The sequence below is a fragment of the Bos indicus x Bos taurus genome, chromosome 25 (assembly GCF_003369695.1).
Source record: "Bos indicus x Bos taurus breed Angus x Brahman F1 hybrid chromosome 25, Bos_hybrid_MaternalHap_v2.0, whole genome shotgun sequence".
Lineage (NCBI taxonomy): Eukaryota > Metazoa > Chordata > Mammalia > Artiodactyla > Bovidae > Bos > Bos indicus x Bos taurus.
In genome coordinates this window covers 23,366,903-23,387,237 of record NC_040100.1, presented here as the reverse complement: position 1 = coordinate 23,387,237, position 20,335 = coordinate 23,366,903, and positions in this window count along the sequence as shown.

Sequence of the window (20,335 nt, the reverse complement as noted above, 5' to 3'; positions counted from 1 at the left end):
TGTTTCTGCTATACAACAAAGTGAATCAGCTATATGTATATATATGTGTGTGTGTGTGTGTGTGTGTGTGTGTGTGTGTGCATACTTTTGAACCTCCCGCCAAACCCACCCTCCCGTCCCACCCCTCTAGGTCATTACAGAGCACCAAGCTGAGCTCCTTGTGCTATACAGCAGCTTCCCACTAGCTATCTATTTTATATGTAATAATGCATGTATAGCAATGCTACTCTTTCAGTTCATTCCCCCCTCCTTTTAATAACTAATATTTTGCATTTACAGTTTACATTTTTCTTTGTGAACATGAAGTTGCAACTTACTGATCTTTGCATCTCTATTGTCTAATATTACATATTAGAAGATCATTAGGTGTGAATTTAATGAATTAATATAAAACAAGAACAGATAAGTATTTATTTCAAGCTTTTTAAAAGATTATCTTTTAAAGTTGTTGAAAAGAGTAGAACAGTGAAGTAATCATTTTACTTGACTAAACAACATTTTGGCAGGTAATGTAAATTTTAAAAATTTCTTCTTTTTTAGTGTTGAACTTTCATTCTTTGTGGTAAAATGGATACCTTGTGGCTTAACCAGTTTGCCATCCTCCTCTGGAAAAATTTCATATTAAAGGTAAGTGGAGGTATCTTTGAGAAATGGCTGTAAAGCCTAATGAATTTGAAAATACAATTTTTTTAATTTATTTATTTTAATTAGAGGCTAATTACTTTACAATATTGTATTGGTTTTGCCATACATCAACATGAATCCGCCACGGGTGTACATGTGTTCCCAATCCTGAACCCCTCTCCTACCTCTCTCCCCATACCATCCCTCTGGGTCATCCCAGTGCACCAGCCCCAAGCATCCTGTATCCTGCATGAAACATGGACTGCCGATTCGTTTTATAAATGTTTCAATGCCATTCTCCCAAATCATCCCCCCCCACTCTCCCACAGAGTACAAAAGACTGTTCTATACATCTGTGTCTCTTTTGCTGTCTCGTATACAGGGTTATCATTACCATCTTTCTAAATTCCATATATATGCATTAGTATACTGTATTGGTATTTTTCTTTCTGGCTTACTTCACTCTGTATAATCAGCTCCAGTTTCAACCACCTCATTAGAACTGATTCAAATGTATTCTTTTTAATGGCTGAGTAATACTCCATTGTGTATATGTACCACAGCTTTCTTATCCATTCATCTGCTGATGGACATCTAGGTCGCTTCCGTGTCTTGGCTATTATAAACAGTGCTGCGATGAACCTTGGGGTACATGTGTCTCTTTCAATTCTGGTTTCCTCAGTGTGTATGCCCAACAGTGGGATCGCTGGGTCATCTGGCAGTTCTATTTCCAGTTTTTTAAGGAATCTCCACACTGTTCTCCATAGTGGCTATACTAGTTTGCATTCCCACCAACAGTGTAAGAGGGTTCCCTTTTCTCCACACCCTCTCCAGCATTTATTACTTGTAAAATTTTAATAATTCCTTCATTTCATTTCAGTTTATGGGTATTTTTCCTTATCGTTCGATGACTGAAGGTAGATTTCTAAATCTGAAGAGTATCAATAGGGCAAACCAATAAAATCAATAGTGAAATGAGAAAAGGGTGAAAAAGACAATCCAGAGAACCATTCATTTTGTAGAATGAAGTTGAATGATATATATGTGTAATTGTATCCATGTATGTACACAAGTGTAAATACACACATACACACATATAATACTCTAAAATTAATTAGTATGATTTTGTTTCTCTTGTAGAAACGGAAGATGGGGTCTTTAATTGTGGAAATTTCCATGACAGTGCTCTTCTGTTCATTGATTTTGCTTCTGCGCAAACATTCCAAAAGGGAATTTACACAAGCTACTCTTTTCCAGTCTCTTCCCTTGAATAAACTTCCCGCTTTCCTCACTAATAAGAAAAAGGACTATGAATTGGTTTACGTGCCTTCTGGAAGTGATGCGGCAAAAAATATTACTGAGAAAGTGAAAGATGATTTAAATGCCAACCTTACAGGTTAGAAATTGTGATGTTTAAAATATTTTTTTGGAATGATTATTAAATTGTTGTAGAGAAGGCATGTTTCAGTGACCCTTATAACTTGTACATTAATCTCAAATATAATATTATGAACTTTGTAAAAAAAATATCAAACACACCTAAACAAAATATACTGTTTAGAATTAGATGACAAGTTATATAATTCGAAATCTTCTTTGTCTCTGATTGCACTTGAATTAGGGTAAGTTCCTGAGTATGTCAAAAGAACACAAAGCCTCACAATAAATTGGGTAGTTTTTTCCTGGATGCATAAACTTTACTTGAGGTCACTGATTTTACATTTTGTAAAATATATTATGTAAGTGTGATGTAAGATTGTGTTTGTTTAGAATTATAGAAAACTTATACAATTCTTATGTCCTTACACTCTCCTTACTCTGCACCTAATTTCTCTTCTTTGTCCCCCACAGTTAAAAATACTTTCAGAAATTTGACAAGAATCCCTTCAGTCTTGTCTCATGCTTTTACATATGTGTGTTCATGGATTTATCCTGTTATATGTTTTTAAAATTATACTTTTATTTTTTTCATTTCAAGGGTTTTGAGATGGGAGAGAAAGGTAGATGCTATATACTTTGTCATCTAAGTGACCATCTTTAAAAATTAAAGTGTTATATTTATGTAACTTAACGTGAAATTCCCATAAATTTTTAAAATATAAACCATGACTCTCCAAAGAACTTTGTTGCTTATGATGGGCTGGTTTAGGTTACCTTTCAAGTACCCCTGTTTGTGGAGGTAGAGGACAGAGAACAGGTTGCTACTTCTTATCCTTTCCTATTATGGGTCCATCAGTGAAAAAGTTTAAGACACATCGTCATTCAGTCATATTGAGGCCATCATGAGAGAGTGTTGCTGAAGACTGGAATAGAGATCTGATGAATTGAAGGTACATGTCTCATTATAAACTGCTAACTTAAAAGAAAGGAAGCTGAGAAAATTTCCTCCTCCTGATGATTTCTGATACATTCTTTTATTTTCAGTTGAACTAACTCCTTAGCAAAATAGCCTAATGACTATAAGATAGACTTAAAAGTCTTTATTTGGAAAACTTCCACATTCAGTTTTTACTGCTATTCTGAAGAATTATAACTTAAGTAAAACACCTTACTAGGGGCTCCAATCAGGATGGTGGAGCAGAAGGACATGCCACAGATACACTAAAAATACATCTACTGGACTTCCCTGGTGGTTCAGTGGTTAAGAATTTGCCTGCCAATGCCTGGAAAATCCCATGGACAGAGGAGCCTGGTAGGCTGCCTGCCAATGCCTGGAAAATCCCATGGACAGAGGAGCCTGGTAGGCTCCTCTGGGTCGCTAAGAGTCAGACACGACTGAGCGACTTCACTTTCACTTTTCACTTTCATGCATTGGAGAAGGAAATGGCAACCCACTCCAGTGTTCTTGCCTGGAGAATCCCAGGGACGGGGGAGCCTGGTGGGCTGCCATCTATGGGGTCACACAGAGTCAAACACGACTGAAGCAACTTAGCAGCAGCAGCAGCAGCAGCAGGCAACATGGGTTTGATCCCTGGTTTGGGAAGATATCATATCCTGTAGGGCAGCTATGCCTGTGTGCCGCAGCTACTCAGCCCACACACCCTAGAGCCTGCAAGCCACAACTGCTAAGTTCATGCACTGCAGCTACTGAAGTCCACATGCCCTCGAGCCCATGCTCCACAATAAGAGGAGCCACTGCAACAAGAGAAGCCCACACATTACAGCTAGAAAGTAGGCCCTGCTCACCACAACTAGAGAAAGCCCACATACAGCAATGAAGGGCCTGTGCCCCTGATAGGCGGCTGAAAAACAGGAAAGATTCTCATACCAAGGGAAGCCCCCTCATGGGTGGGGAGATCAGCTGGGACAGAAAGGGAGCATCAGAGTCTCAGAGGAGAGCACAAGAACCAGCTTGTGGTAGGTCGGCAGAGCAGAGAAAGACCTGAACAGATGGGCTGTGCCATTGTCCTGAACTCTTCAGCTTGAGACACATGTCCATGGTACAGACAAGGGCTGGGTGCTGAACTTGGTGTTTAGAGGACAGACCCAGGGAGAGGATTTCTATTGGCTGCACAGAGACAGCCAAAAGGGGCTGGAGTGTGGCAAGGCAGTAACCAGGGGTGTTTGAGGAAGAAGTCTGGGGCCTACTATAGAAGTGTGGTCAACAGGCCACTGTTAAGTGGAGCTTGAAGGAAGGGGTAGGGTTGCCAATGCAGCTTCTTTCTCCATGTGCTGGCCCTGGTCTTTATGGGCTCTGGGCTCCCACGCCCCAGCCACCTCCTTGGCAGGCTCTGGGAACAGACTTCAGTGGTTTACCCACTGCAGAGGCAAGGCTGAAACCACAGCTGAGCTGCAGGGGCAGTGGGACCTAGGAAGCAAGGCTGAAATCTCTTCCCACAGCTGTGCAAGTCTCAGATTTACATATCTGCCCATCACCAGTTTGTAAATTCAGCATCTGTAGGACATCTGAGTGGACAATAGGTGCTCCTATGGAGAGAACAGGTCTGGCCTTAGCAGCTGTGTATTTGTGGGCACATACATAGCAGGGCAGGGTCAGGATAGAGTCTGGGCTGGCTGCATAGCTCTCATAAGCAGGTCTAGGTGCATGACTACTGCAGTCTTAGAACCTGCCTTCAGCGTATCTGCATTGATGGCCTTGTGAAAACAACACGTGAGGGACACCAGGGCTGATTGCCAGCATCCCCAAGATTGAGATGGGGCCAAGGGCAGTGCCAGAAACAGTGCACTTTGTGAGCCCACATAATGGGTGACAGGTGGCACAACAGAGTATACTCATCCAGTGAACAGCCCTGGCAGAATACTCAGTGGTTCTATCCTCGTGGGAGAGCCCTAATCCAGCATACCTCATACTGCAGAAACAGCTCAGAAATGAATCTGGGGGCTTCTACTCCAGCAACTAGGGAACAGAACCAGCCTTGACAGGGCAGTGACAACCACAGAGTAAAAGAAGATAACCTGATCAGTAACCAGTGTAGGCTCTAGTCACCGCAATGCCAGTCACACTTTCTATTAGGAGGATAATGGCCAGCACACACTGAAGAAAGAGGTGGCAGACAGCTACACTAAAAAATAATTCTCACACCAAAAATGGTTAAATCCACACAGGTTATGCAGAGGGACTCCTACACAAAAATAGCCCTCTAAAACCACAGTAAATAATTGTTTCTCCTAAACTCATTGAGCAAGAGAAGTATAAGTAAAATGAAGAGGCAGAGGAACCACTCCTAATTAAAAGATCATGTATGAAACGAGTTGCCAGCCCAGGTTCGATGCATGATACTGGATGCTTGGGGCTGGTGCACTGGGACGACCCAGAGGGACGGTATGGGGAGGGAGGAGGGAGGAGGGTTCAGGATGGGGAACACATGTATACCTGTGGCGGATTCATTTCGCTATTTGGCAAAACCAATACAACACTGTAAAGTTTAAAAATAAAAAAAAAATTTAAGTAGGATTGCCATCACATTAAAAAGAAAAAGAACAAATAAAACATAAAGTCAGCAGAAGGAAGGAGATAATAAAATTAGAGAGGAAAGAAATAAAATAGAGATTAAAAAAACAGTAAAATCAAGAGCTGGTTCTTTGAAGAGTAAACAAAGTTGACAAACCTCTGTCCAGGCTCATCAAGAAGGAAAGAGAAAAGACCCAAATAAACAAAATAAGAAATGAAAGAGGAGAAATCACAACTGATGCCACAGAATTACAAAAAACCATAAGAGAATTTTATGAGCGATTATACAACAAACAAATTTTACAACCTAGAAGAAATGGACAACTTTTAAGAAACATACAACCCACCAAAAAGAAATCAATAAAAAAAGTTGATAAATTCAACAGATCAATCTCTAGAAGTAAAATAGTACTCTTAAAAAAAACTTCCCTCCAAACAAAAGTCAGGGATCGGATGTCTTTCAGGAGAATTCTACCAGACACAAAGAAGTACTTATACCAATCATTCTTGAACTCTTCCAAAAGATTGAAGAAGAAGGAATGCTTCCAAAGACATTCTGTGAAGACACCATCACCCTGATAGCAAAACCTGATAAAGACACTAGCATAAAAGAAAATTACAGGCCAATATATTATATTTGATGACTACATAGGCAAAAATTCTCAAAGAAGTTAGGAAAAGCAAATGTAAATAAACAATTCCCTTAAAATCACATAAAAAATACTGACCAAGGAGATGAAAGATTTATATGCTGATAACTATGAAACATTAATAAAGGAAACTGAAGATAATTCAAAGAAAGGGAAAGATATCCCACACTCTCGGATTGGAAGAATTAATCTTGTTAAAACGGGCATACTACCCAAAGCAATCTATGGATTTAATATGATCCTTATCAAATTACCCACAGAACTAGAACAAATTATTTTAAAATTTACATGGAAACATAACAGACTGAGAATTACCAATGCAATCTTGAGGGAAAAGAACAAAGCAGGAGGCATAACCCTTCCAGTCATCAGACAACAGTGCAAAGCTAAAGTAATGAAAACAGCGTGGTATTCACCAAAACATAGACTGAATCACTGGAACAGAATAGAGAAAAATAAACTCACACACCTATGGACAATTAATCCTTGACAAAGGAGATAGAATATACAACGAGGAAAAGACATTGTCTTCAGCAAGTGGTGTTGGAAAATCTGGACGGCCACGTGTAAATCAAAGAAGTTACAACACACCCTCACACCATGCACAAAAATAACTCAAAATGACTTAAAAACTTAAATGTAAGAGGACGCCATAAAACACCTAGAAGAGAATGTAGGCAAATGACATAAAGTATACCAATATTTTCTCAGGTCAGCCTCCCAAGGCAATAAAAATAAAAGCAAAAATAAACAAATGGAAGCTAATCAAACTTATACACTTTTGTACAGCAAAGGAAATCATAAACAAAATGTAAAGGCTGGGAGGATTGCAAATAATGTAACTGACAAAGCCTTAATTTCCAAAACATACTAATAGCTCATACAACTCAACAACAAAAAATCAAAAGTCAATCAAAAAAATGGGGAGAAGATCTAAATAGACATTTCTCCAAGGAAAACATACAAATGGCCTAAAACCCATGAAAAGATGCTCAAAACATTGCTAATTATTAGAGAAATGGAGATAAAAACTGTAATGAGTTATCATCTCACAATTGTCAGAATGGACATTATTTAATAGTCTACAAATAACAAATATTGGTGAGGTTGTGAACAAAAAGAAACTCTTACACTGTTGGTAGAAATGCAAATTGGTTCAGCCAGTATGGAAAACAGTATGGAGGTTCCTGAAAAAAATAAAAACAGAGTTTCCACATAGTAGGCAATTCCACTCCTGGTAGCATGTACCCAGACAAAACTATAATTCAAAAAGACACATGCACCCATATGTTCATTGTAGCACTATTTACAGTAACCAAGAGGAAACAAACTAAATGTTCATTGACACATGTATGAGTGAAGAAGATGTCATATATATATATAATAAGACATTATATATAGTATATGTATGCCATTATCCATATGTCATTATATGTATACATATATAATGCAAAATTACTCAGTCTTAAAAAATAATGAAATAATGTCATTTGGAGCAACATGGGTAAACTTAGACCTTATCATACTAAGAGAAGTAAGTCAGAGAGAGAAAGACCAATACCATATGCTATAACACGTGGAATCTAAAACAACACAAAGAAATATGTCTATGAAATCAAGTAGACTCACAAACAGAAAAGAGATTGTCATTGCCAAGGGGGAGGAGGGTAGAGGATGGAAGGATTGGGAATTTGGGATTAGCAGATGCAAACTAGTATATACAGAATGTATAATGAATAAGGACATACCACACAGCTCAGGAAAATATATTCAGTATACTGTGATATACAATAATGGAAAAGAATCAGTTCAGTTTACTTCAGTTGCTCCAGTCTTGTCCAGCTCTTTGTGATCCTATAGACTGCAGCATTCCAGGTTTTCCTGTCCATCACCAACTCCCAGAGCTTGTTCAAACTCATGTCCATCAAGTAGGTGATGCCATCAAACCATCTCATCCTCTGTCATCCCCTTCTCCTTCTGCCTTCAATCTTTCCCAGCATCAGAGTCTTTTCCAATGAGTCAGTTCTTCGCATCAGGTGGCCAAAGTATTGGAGTTTAAGCTTCAGCATCAGTGCTTCCAGTGAATATTTAGGACTGGACTGTGAATACTGGATTGGGTTGCCATGCCCTCCTCCAGGGAATCTTTCTGACCCAGAGATCAAACCTACATCGCTTATGTCTCCTGCATTGGCAGGCCAGTTCTTTACCACTGGTGCCACCTTATAGCAATTAATTTTAAAAAGCCTAATATATCAATCTTCTCCTTTGAGTTTATTGTTCTTTGTGTTCTGTTTGGAAAACTTACCCTCCCTGACATGGGTATTTTGGGGATTTTTTTGTTTTGCATAGATATCTACAATTTATAAGGAACTTTTTTTTTATGATATGAGATTTCATTTGTTCCCATTTGTATATTCATTTGACTTCTTACTTTTTAATGGAAAAGACCACTCTTTACCTACTACTCTTTATTTCCACTTTTATCATAAATTAATTTTCTGTATATTCATGAATGTATTTATGAGTTCTATTGGTCTATTTGTATAGCCAGTGTCAGTCTGATTCTATCTTAATCACTATAATTTTATCATGTTCTGATAACCTGTAGGGGAAGCTGTCTCACCTTGTTCCTCAGCCTTGTATTTCTATACAAATTTAAGAATCAGCTTCTAACATTACATAAAAATTCTATTTGGAATTTTATTAGAGTTGCATTGGCTCTATATGTCAATTTTTACATTTTCACAATGTGGCTTTCTTTAAATCCTTGAACACGGATATAAATTTTTAAAAACTTATTTCTTAATATGCTATTTATGTTTCTTGATATAGAGGCTATCAAAGACTTTAATATCTTTTTTACACTGATATTGTTCAGTTGCTAAGTTGCCACTGACTCTTTGCAACCCCATGGACTGCAGCATTCCAGGCTTCCCTGTCCTTCACTGTTTCCCTGAGTTTGCTCGAACTCCTGTCCATTGAAGTGGTGATGCCACCCAACCACATCATCCTCTGTTGTCCGCTTTTCCTCCTGCTCTCAGTCTTTCCAGCATCAGGGTCTTTTCCAGTGAATCAGCACTTCACATTAAAGGGCCAAAGTATTAGAGCTTCAGGTTCAGCATCAGTCCTTCCAATGAAAATCCAGGGTTGATTTCCTTTAGGATTGACTAGGTTTGATCTCCTTTCAGTCCTAGGGACCCTCAAGAGTCTTCTCCAGCACTACAGTTCAAAATCATCAATTCTTCAGCACACAGTCTCTATGTTCCAACTCTCACATCCCCACATGATTATTGGAAAAATCATAGCTTTGACAGTGTGTAGTCATTTTTCAGCAAAGTGATGTCTCTGCTTTTTAATACGCTGTGTAGGTTTTTCATAGCTTTCCTTCCAAGGAGCAAGTGTCTTTTAATTTCATGGTTGCAGTCACCATCCACAGTGATTTTGGAGCCCCCCAAAATAAAATCTATCACTGCTTAATCTTTTTCCCCACCTATTTGCCACGAAGTGATGGAACCAGATGCCAAGATCGTAGTTTTTTGAATGTTGAGTTTTAAGCTAGCTTTTTCACTCTCCTCTTTCACCTTCCCCAGGAGGCTTTAGTTCCTCTTTGCTTTCAGCCATTAGAGTGGTATCATCTGCATATCTGAAACTGTTGGTATTTCTCCCAGCAATCTTGGTTCCAGCTTGTGATCCATCCAGCCTGGCATTTTGCATGATGTCAGTCAGTTCATTAGGCCAGTCATGTCTGACTCTTTGTAACCCCATGCACTGCTGCACACCAGGCTTCTCTATCACCAACTCCCAGAGTTTGTTCAGACTCATGTCCATGGAGTCAGTGATGCCATCCAACCAACTTGTCCTCTGTCATCCCTTTCTCCTCCTGCCTTCAATCTTTCCCAGCATCAGAGTCTTTTCCAATGAGTCAGTTCTTCCCATCAGGTGACCAAAGTATTGGAGCTTCAGCATCAGTCCTTCCAATGAATAGTCACGGTTGATTCCCTTTAGGACTGACTGCTTTGATCTCCTTGCAGTCCAAGGGACTTTCATGAGTCTTCTCCAACATCACAGTTCAAAAGCATCAATTCTTTGATGCTTAGCTTTCTTGATGGTCCAACTCTCACATCCATACATGACTATTGGAAAAACCATAGCTTTGACTAGATGAACTTTTGTTGGCAAAATAATGTCTCTGCTTTTTAATATGCTGTCTAGGTTGGTCATAGCTTTTCTTCCAAGGAGCAAGCGTCTTTTAATTTCATGGCTGCAGTCACCATCTGCAGTGATTTTGGAGCCCCCCAAAATAAAGTCTGCCACTGTTTCCACTGTTTCCCCATCTATTTGCCATGAAGTGATGGGATCAGATGCCATGATCTTAGTCTTTGAATGCTGAGTTTTAAGTCAACTTTTTCACTCTCCTCTTTCACCCTCATTAAGAAGCTCTATAGTTCCTCTTCGCTTTCTGCCATAAGAGTGGTGTCATCTGCATATCTGAGGTTATTGATATTTCTCCTGGCAATCTTGATTCCAGCTTGTGCTTCGTCAAGCCTGACATTTTGCATGATGTACTCTGCATAAGTTAAATAAGCAGAGTAACATTCTATAGCCGTGATTTACTGCTTTCCCAACTTTGAACCAATCCATCATTTCATATTCGGTTCTGTTTCTTCTTGACCTGCACACAGGTTTCTCAGGAGGCAGGTAAGGTGGTCCAGTATTCCCACCCCTGTAAGAACTTTCCAGTTTGTTGTGATCCACACAGTCAAAGGCTTTGGTGTAGTCAGTGAAGCAGAAGTAGATTTTTTTCTAGAATTCCTTTGCTTTTTCTATTATCCAATGAATTATGGCAATTTGATCTCTGATTTCTCTTCCTTTTCTAAATCCAGCTTGTACATCTGGAAGTTCTCTGGCTTGAAGGATTTTGAGCATTACCTTGTGAGCATGTAACGTCAGCATTATTGTATGGTAGTTTGAGCATTCTTTGGCATTGCCTTTCTTTGGGATTGGAATGAAAACTGACCTTTTTCAGTCCTGTGGCCACTGCTGAGTTTTCCAAATTTGCTGCCATATTGAGTGCAGAACTTATCTGCATCATCTTTTAGAATTTGAAATAGCTCAGCTGCAATTCTATAACTTCCACTATCCTTGTTCATAGTAATTCTTCCTAAGACCCACTTGACTTCACACTCCAGGGTGTCTGACTCTCGGTGAGTGAGCACACTACTGTGGTTTTCCAGGTCATTAAGACCTTTTTTTTTTTACATAGTTCTTCTGTGTATTTTTGCCAACTTTTCTCAAATCTATTCTTCTTCTTCTCTTAGGCCCTTGCCATTTATGTCCTTTATTGTGCCCACCTTTGCATGAAATATTCCTTTGGTATCTCCAGTTTTCTCGAAGAGAACTTTAGTCTTTCCTGTTCTGTTGATTTCCTTTATTTCTTGACATTGTTCAATTAAGAAGGCTATCTTATCTCTCCTTGCTATTTTCTGCAACACTGCATTCAGTTACATATATATATTTTTTCTCCTCTCCTTTCATTTTCTTCTTTTCTCAGCTATTTTTAAGGCCTCCTCAGACAACCACTTTGCCTTCTTGAATTTCTTCTTCTTTGGGATGGTTTTGATCACCACCTCATGTACAATGTTATGAACCTCCTTCCATAGTTCTTCAGGCACTCTATCTACCAGACCTAATCCCTTGAATGTATTTGTCACTTCCACTGTATAATCATAAGGGATTTGATTTAGGTCATACTTGAATGGCCTAATGTTTTTCCCTACTTTCTTCAAGTTAAGCCTGAATTTTGCAGTAAGGAGCCCATGATTTGAGCCACATTCATCTCAAGGTCTTGTTTTTGATGACTGTATAAATTTTCTCCATATTTGGTGCAAAGAATATAATCAATATGATTTCGGTTTTGACCATCTCTTGACATCTATGCATAGAGTTGTCTCTTGTGTTTTTGGAAGAGAGTGTTTGCAATGACCAGTGTGTTATCTCAGAAAACTCTGTTAGCCTTTGCCCTGCTTAATTTTGTACTCCAAGGCCGAACTTGCCTGTTAACCCAGGTATCTCTTTACTTCTTACTTTGTATTCCAGTCTCCTTTGAGGGAAAGGACATCTTTTTTTCTTGTTAGTTCTAGAACATCTTGTTGGTCTTAATAGAACTGTTTAACTTCAGCTTCTTCAGCTTTATTGGTTAGGACATAGACTTGGATTACTGTGAGGTTGAAAAGTTTGTCTCGAAAATTTACCAAGATCATAGAATGATCCTTTCTGAGATTGCATCCTCTTTTGTTGACTGTGAGAGCTACTCTCTTTCTTCCAAGGGATTCTTGCCCACAATTAGATATAATGATTATCTGAATTAAATTCATCGATTACTGTCCATTTTTTTCCCCACTGATTTCCTAAAATGTCGATGTTCACTCTTGCCATCTCTTCCTTGACTACATCTGATTTACCTTGATTCATGGACCTAACATTCCAGGTTCCTATGCAATATTGTTGTTTATAGCATCAGACTTACTTTCATCCACATCCACAACTGAGAGTCATTTCCACTGTGGCCCAGCTTCTTCATTCTTTCTGGAGCCATTTCTCCACTCTTCCTCAGTAGCATATTGGGCACCTACCAACTTGTGGGGATCATCTTCCAGTATCATTACTTTTTGCCTTTTCATACTGTTCATGGGGTTTCAAGGCAATGAAACTGGAGTAGTTTGCCATTCCCTTCTTCAGGGGACCATGTTTTGTCAGAACTCTCCACCATGACCCATCCGTCTTGGGTGCCCATGCACAGCATGGCTCATAGCTTCATTGTACCCAAGGCTGTGATCCATATGATCATTTTGGTTAGCAGTGATTGTGGTTTTTAATTCCTATGAAAATTCTTCAGTCAGTTAAGTTACTTGTATGTGTGTGATTGAGTATGAGTGGCTTTGTGAGAGTGTATTTCCAAATTTCATACAGATTCACTTGTGAATGAGAAATATAATTGAAAATGTAGTTTTATTCTACAACTTAAGGTTAGTCTCTGAAATATCATACTTCCCACAGAAATAAATGTCATTTCTCTTCACCTTTTTTTCTTTAAATCACTAGATTTCAAAACACAATAGAAAATTCTCCTGTCCCAGTTTACCTTAATATACAGTTATTATAATGGTTAAACATTATTCAAAATATCATATACAGTTTATAATACATAATAATTTTGTGTACCCCAGATATTCATGAGGACATCTGTGATGGCAATATTTGAGTAATAATGTTCTAAATTTTATAATACTATGGCAGGATTACGGTATTTATGGTAATGATAGGAAGATAGGAATAATCATCAGACATTTTGCATTTGTATGATGCTTGTTTTTCTCTGTACAGTTCGAGGCTTTCCTTCAGAAGAAGATTTTGAAAAGTATATTAAATATGAAAATCAGTCTGTTCTTGTGCTGGCTGCTATAATATTTGATCATGAATTCAAAAACAGTAATGACAGATTGCCACTTAAGGTAGGAAAGTTTTATCTAAAGACTTTATATTTCAAAGCTTCGGGGGTTTAATGAAATGAAGGTAACATCATGATTTTATAAACGGCAAAAATTATAACTTGCTCAAGATAATAACTGCTGTATATAAGAGCAGGAATTTGAATCTATTAATAGTTCCAACTTATTTTAATACCTATGCTTTTAGTCATCACATTATGCTGATAAGAATAAAACTGGACCTTAAGGTCTTGTGGCTTCCCTGGTAGCTCAGTTGGTAAAGAACCTGCCTGCAGTGCAGGAGACCCCTGTTTGATCCCTGGGTCTGGAAGATCTGCTGGAGAAGGGATAGGCTACCCACTCCACTATTCTTGGGCTTCCCTGGTGGCTCAGCTGGTAAAGAATCTGCCTGCAATGCAGGAGACCTGGGTTCTATCCCTGGGTTGGGAAGATCCCCTGGAGGAGGACATGGTAACCCACTCCAATATTCTGCCCTGAGAATTCCATGGACTGTATAGTCCATGGGGTCGCAAAGAGTTGAACATGACTAAGCTACTCTCACCCACTCTTAAGGTCTTGTATTCAGAAAAATGAAGTAATAGGAACTTTAGTAAGGATATTTATTTTGCCAATCTACCTGGCTAGGTAGATGTTTCCAGTCCTGCAAACTGTGGTTAAGAAAATAATAATATAGATACATAAAAAATATGGGCAGCAATATCTGTTACCTGTTTATATATCTCTGGAATTTCAGATAGTACGTACCTATATATGATATTTAAACTTTTTAGTGTGTTGATTTTAAGTGTAATTCCCATTCTGACTTTGCATGTAAAGTCAAGTTTATAATAAAGCTGTTACTATGTGAACATTAAACAAACGCAAAAGCAGCCCAACTCGTGTCTGGAAATCTTTTGCCTGTGGCAGCTTTAATTACTGGGATTGTGAGCTTTAGAAGGAGTTTCTCTGCCCTCTTGTTAGGACAATTGCCTGCTAAATACCTCTTTTTTTTGCACTTGGTATCATGCTTTAATATATTGTTGCTACATATCCAAACAGGTGATTGCTTTAACTTTGAGAATTCTAATTCTCTCTCTGGTGGCCATGGAAGCTTCTGTAATGCCACTACTAGCTAATTTGCGTGTCCTTTAAATATTTTAAGTTTGATCTTTAAAATAAAGGCAGATACATATACACTGGCAAGGGCTTTCCAGTGGCTCAGAGGTGAAGAATCTGCCTGCAGTGCAGTAGTCACAGGAGTTGCAGGTTCGATCCCTGGGTGGGGAAGATCCCCTGCAGGAGGACATGGCAACCCACCCCAGTATTCTTACCTGGAGAATTCCATGGACAGAGGAGTCTGGTGGACTACAGTTCATTGGGCCACAAAGAGTCAGACACAACTGAAGCTACTTAGCATGCACGCATACACTGGCAGATTCCAATAGGAAAGGCTTCTTTCTTTTGAATAAATTACTTAATTTCTCTTCTAAGTCTCTACTAACAGCTCTTAGGCCTTAGCCAGGTTGCATCGGAATTAGGACACCTGCAGCCACTGAAGAAGACTCTCATAACATTGCTCAAGGTAGAGTGTTTTGAACCTGGTAACTTGGTGTGCCTCTTTACCAGAGAGAGACGTTCTACGTAGGGTTGAGACAAATGATCAAACTATGGTATCTGTGCATAGAGCCAGATCCAGCATTTAAGAGGCAAGTATTTGCCAGGAGAAGGGAAGAAACTCACTTTATTCTTTTCATATATGTCTACTTTATGTTAATTACTGCCTCAAAAAAAGTGCTTGTGCTTATATAACTTCATTGGTATATGTGGATCCCCTGACCCAAATATCAAGTAACTTTGGTACAGTTGCAAACTTCATTTTTGTTGTTGATTCTCTGTGTCTAGCATTTTAAATGTATTCCTGAAAATTTTTCCACCAGGTTATTTTCCCAGATATCTGTTCTCTTTTTCTACACTTTACCAAACAAAATTTCTTATCTCTGCTTCCTGACTTCATGGATAATGTAGACCTACTATACTCCTTTTTTCCTCAACCCGTGGCTCTTATGTAGCTGAACTATATATGTTAGCTGAATTTCCCAGGCAAAAGTTACTCTATTCACATAGATACCACAACAATTCATTAAGAACACAGAAAAGATCAGGTTCCTCTGCTATGTTAAAGACATCAGGGGTGCTCCATTGACTACAGAAGTTTCTTTGCACAGGATACAAGGCCATCGGTGACCTGTTTCTGAATACCCTTCCAGCCCCATTTTTGTCTCTTCTTTCTCTGAAATTTATGTTATAGCAATATTGAACCAGTAGCAGTTCTTTGCATGTACTATGTTATCTCTTGCTCCTCTGCCTTTGGTCACTTTATCCTCTTTTTGAGAGGGAATGTGTTCTCTAGAGGTCCTTCATTTTCTTTGGATAGTTGTCATCCATTGTAGAAAACTCTTGGTGTAAGTGCAAGTGTCCTCTTCCCTCCTCTGTGCTCCCTTAACACTTTTTGAGATCTCTGAGATCAAGGATTGTGTACTAAGATATTTAAGCATGCTGTAACGAGTTAAAACTTTGTTTATAAATGACTGAATTATGTGAATTTTTACCTAGACATAGTGCAGGTGCCTGTTCCTTCTCCCTTTCTCTGTTCTGCTTCCTTGATCGTTGGTGACGGTAATCTTTTGTCTTGTTAAGCTACTCAGATTCTACTATAATTTACCCTTTTAGTTTACTTATCTCTTCAGACACAGTGAATAATTATTTTTTCATTTAATACTTAAAATAGGCAACATTCAGCATTTAAATGTAATCATCCCTCCTCTTCTTCATCTGGGTTTTTCCTTATGTGTCACTCATTATTTTGAAGAGGGAGGTATATTTTTGCCCTGCTGTATTTGGCTAACATGATGGGAAATGAAATAATAGAACTTTCTGAATTTTCACCAGTTGTTGCTGTTATTTAGTCGCTAAGTGGTGACCGACTTTTTAAGACCCCATGGACTATAGCCCACAAGGCTCCTCTGTCTATGGGATTTCCCAGACAAGAATACTGGAGTGAGTTGCAATTTCCTTCTCCAGGGGATCTTCCAACCCAGGGATCATACCTGCATCTCCTACATTAGCAGGTGTATTCTTTACCACTGAGCTACCAGGGAAGACACCAGAGAAATTGTTGTTTAATCACTGAGTCATGTTCACCTCTTTGTGACCCCATGGGCTGGAGCCTGCCAGACATCTCTGCCTGTGGGATTTCCCAGACAAGAATGCTGAAGTGGGTTGCCATTTCTTTCTCCCACCAGGGAAGTAGGCAGGTCAGTTCTCCGTGTAGAAAATTCATTCATAATGATCAAAGAAGGTACCACTACTGTGTCTTTGAAACTCAAATGCAAAAGGCCATGGAGATAAAAGAGGAAACATGTAAATTTAGTCAATTTTAAATTATGACTGTGATTATAGGATGTGAGTCCTGTACTTGTTCCCTGTTGACAGTGATACTGTCGTTTCTCCTCATTTAGAATTCTACATTGCTCACTTGTCCTCAAAATACAACTTTTAACTTTGTATTTTATGTACCTTTCATGGCTAGTATTTGCTTTTTGATGTTTATTGACTTAAAATATTTGTTTTCTATTATTGTTCATTCTAGGTAAAATATCGTCTGCGTTTCCATTCTATAAAAAACACTCCGTGGTTTACAGAACTTCTCTTTCCAGTAAATCCCTCTCGAGGACCCAGGAACCCGAGTTCCACAGAAGGGGGAAGTCCTGGTGAGCATATCCTTAAGCACACTTAATTATTATTTTGGTTGTCCAGTCTGGCAGTCATTTAACAGTTTTTTTCAACATGTGAGAAATGTGTTTCTTTGTGAATTGTGACAGCAAGTTTTTTAAATTTAGTTTTTATGGTAAAACAAGCATATAGAAAACGTTATATGTTTGGAAAACTCAACAGTGGCCACAGGACTGGAAAAGGTCAGTTTTCATTCCAATCCCAGAGAAAGGCAATGCCAAAGAATGCTCAAACTACCGCACAATTGCACTCATCTCACACGCTAGTAAAATAATGCTTAAAATTCTCCAAGCCAGGCTTCAACAGTATGTGAACCATGAACTTCCAGAAGTTCAACCTGGATTTAGAAAAGGTAGAGGAACCAGAGATCAAATTGTCAACATCTGTTGGATCATTGAAAAAGCAAGAGAGTTCCAGAAAAACATCTACTTCTACTTTATTGACTATGCCAAAGCCTTTGACCGTGTGGATCACAACAAACTCTGGAAAATTCTTAAAGAGATGAGAATACCAGACCACCTTACCTGCCTCTTGGAAAACCTGTATGCAGGTCAAGAAGCAACAGCTAGAACTGGACATGGAACAACAAACTGGTTCCAAATTGGGAAAGGAGTACATCAAGGCTGTATATTGGCACTGTGCTTATTTAACTTATATGCAGAGTACATCATGAGAAACACTGGGCTGGAAGAACCACAAGCTGGAATCAAGATTGCTGGGACAAATATCAATAACTTCAGATATGCAGATGACACCACCCTTATGGTAGAAAGTGAGGAACTAAAGAGCCTCTTGATGAAAGTGAAAGAGGAGAGTGAAAAAGTTGGCTTAAAACTCAACATTCAGAAAACTAAGATCATAGCATCCAGTCCCATCACTTGATGGCAAATAGATGGGGAAACAGTGAAAAACAGTGACAGACTTTATTTTCTTGGGCTCCAAAATCACTGCAGATGGTGACTGCAGCCATGAAATTAAAAGACGCTTACTCCTTGGAAGAAAAGTTATGACCAACCTAGACAGCGTATTGAAAAGCAGAGACATTACTTTGCCAACAACTGTTTGTCTAGTCAAAGCTATTGTTTTTCCAGTGGTCATGTATGGATGTGAGAGTTGGATTATAAAGAAAGCTGAGCGTCAAAGAATTGATGCTTTTGAACTGTGGTGTTGGAGAAGACTCTTAAGAGTCACTTGGACTGCAAAGAGATCAAACCAGTCCATAGTAAAGGAAATCAGTCCTGAATATTCATTGGAAGGACTGATGCTGAAGCTTAAGCTCCAATACTCTGGCCACCTGATGGGAAGAACTGACTCATTTGAAATGACACTTATGCTGGGAAAGATTGAAGGCGGGAAGAGAAGGGGAGGACAGAGAATGAGATGGTTGGATGGCATCACTGACTCAATGGACGTGAGTTTGAACTCTGGGAGTTGGTGATGGACAGGAAGGCCTGGCGTGCCGCAGTCCATGGGGTCGCAGAGTTGGATATGACTGAGTGACTGAACTGAACTGAACTGATACACTTGGAAAGTATCTTTGTATTACCTTCGATCATTTCCTGAACTTTTATCAATGTATATGCATGAATTTATTTAGTCGTTTTTGGTAAATGTTCACTGTGCTGACATAGACATGTCTTCATTTACTAACACTATTTGCATGCTTATGGTTCCTGTATTATTTTGGGGCAGTTATTTTGATGAATGATGTTTCATTATGCAATGGTAGTTTTAAATTGTTTTTAAATTACATAGGTTAACTTTAGGGATAAAAAAACAATAGAAAGTGAATGTGAAGTCTCTCAGTTGTGTCCGACTCTTTGTGACCCCATGGACTGTAGCCTACCAGGCTCCTCAGTCCATGGAATTTTCCAGGCAAGAGTACTGGAGTGGGTTGCCATTTCCTTCTCCAGGGGATCTTCCCAACCCAGGGATCAAACCCGGGTCTCCTGCACTGCAGGCAGATGCTTTACCATCTGAGCCATCAGGGAAGCACCCACCCCGCCAAAACAAACAAACAAACACAAAATAGAGGACTTGAATTAACTAACAATCCTGAGAATTTGTCTTTACTGAATTATTCAGCAGAAGACAAAAGCTATGTGTAGTTTACCATTATCAAGAACATGATGATATATCAGTATGACAGACTACTGTGTAGTGATAAAAAATAATCATCATCAAACCTGATAAATACAGAACCATACGGATAGAATTACGAAAATGTATAATGGTCTGTATAAAAATTAGAATGGCTGTCTAAAAATAAAGAAAGTTAGAGTGGTGGGATTGTGTAGTGTCTTGTCATTTTTATCAAAAACACTGAGTATTTCTCTAACCAATAGTGGCCTTTTTTAAAATTAGTATGCGGGCATCCTAAGTATAGTTGTGAGAGTAGGTTAATTGAAAAGTGCATGATCTTAGTGGGAAAATAGTAGTTTAAAACCAAAAAGAAGCTTTGGTCCCATAAAAACATTTAAATATATGCTATTCCTCAAGGGAGGCTTTCCTTAAAAAATCTACTATAAAGAAAGAAAGTTTAGACAGATTTCACCTATTGAATGATACTGTGTAGCAAATTAATATTAAAAACTGGTATGAAGAGATAGTCTCCTTGTAAATGACATTATAGTATAGTGACTGGGAGTCAAGTGATTTGATGTTTCTTTCTCAGACTCTGTTAGTCAGTACCTTTATGAGTTTAAACACTCTGGATCAAGTTTCTTAAGGTGAAAAATGAGTATTTGGAGTAAGTGATCTTTTAAATCCCCTTCAACAGTGAAAATCTATGGTATTAACTATTAGGATCTGGACCAGTTAAATCAGCTAAGTGGTAGAAGAGATGATCAGAATTAGTTCAGTGAAATTTG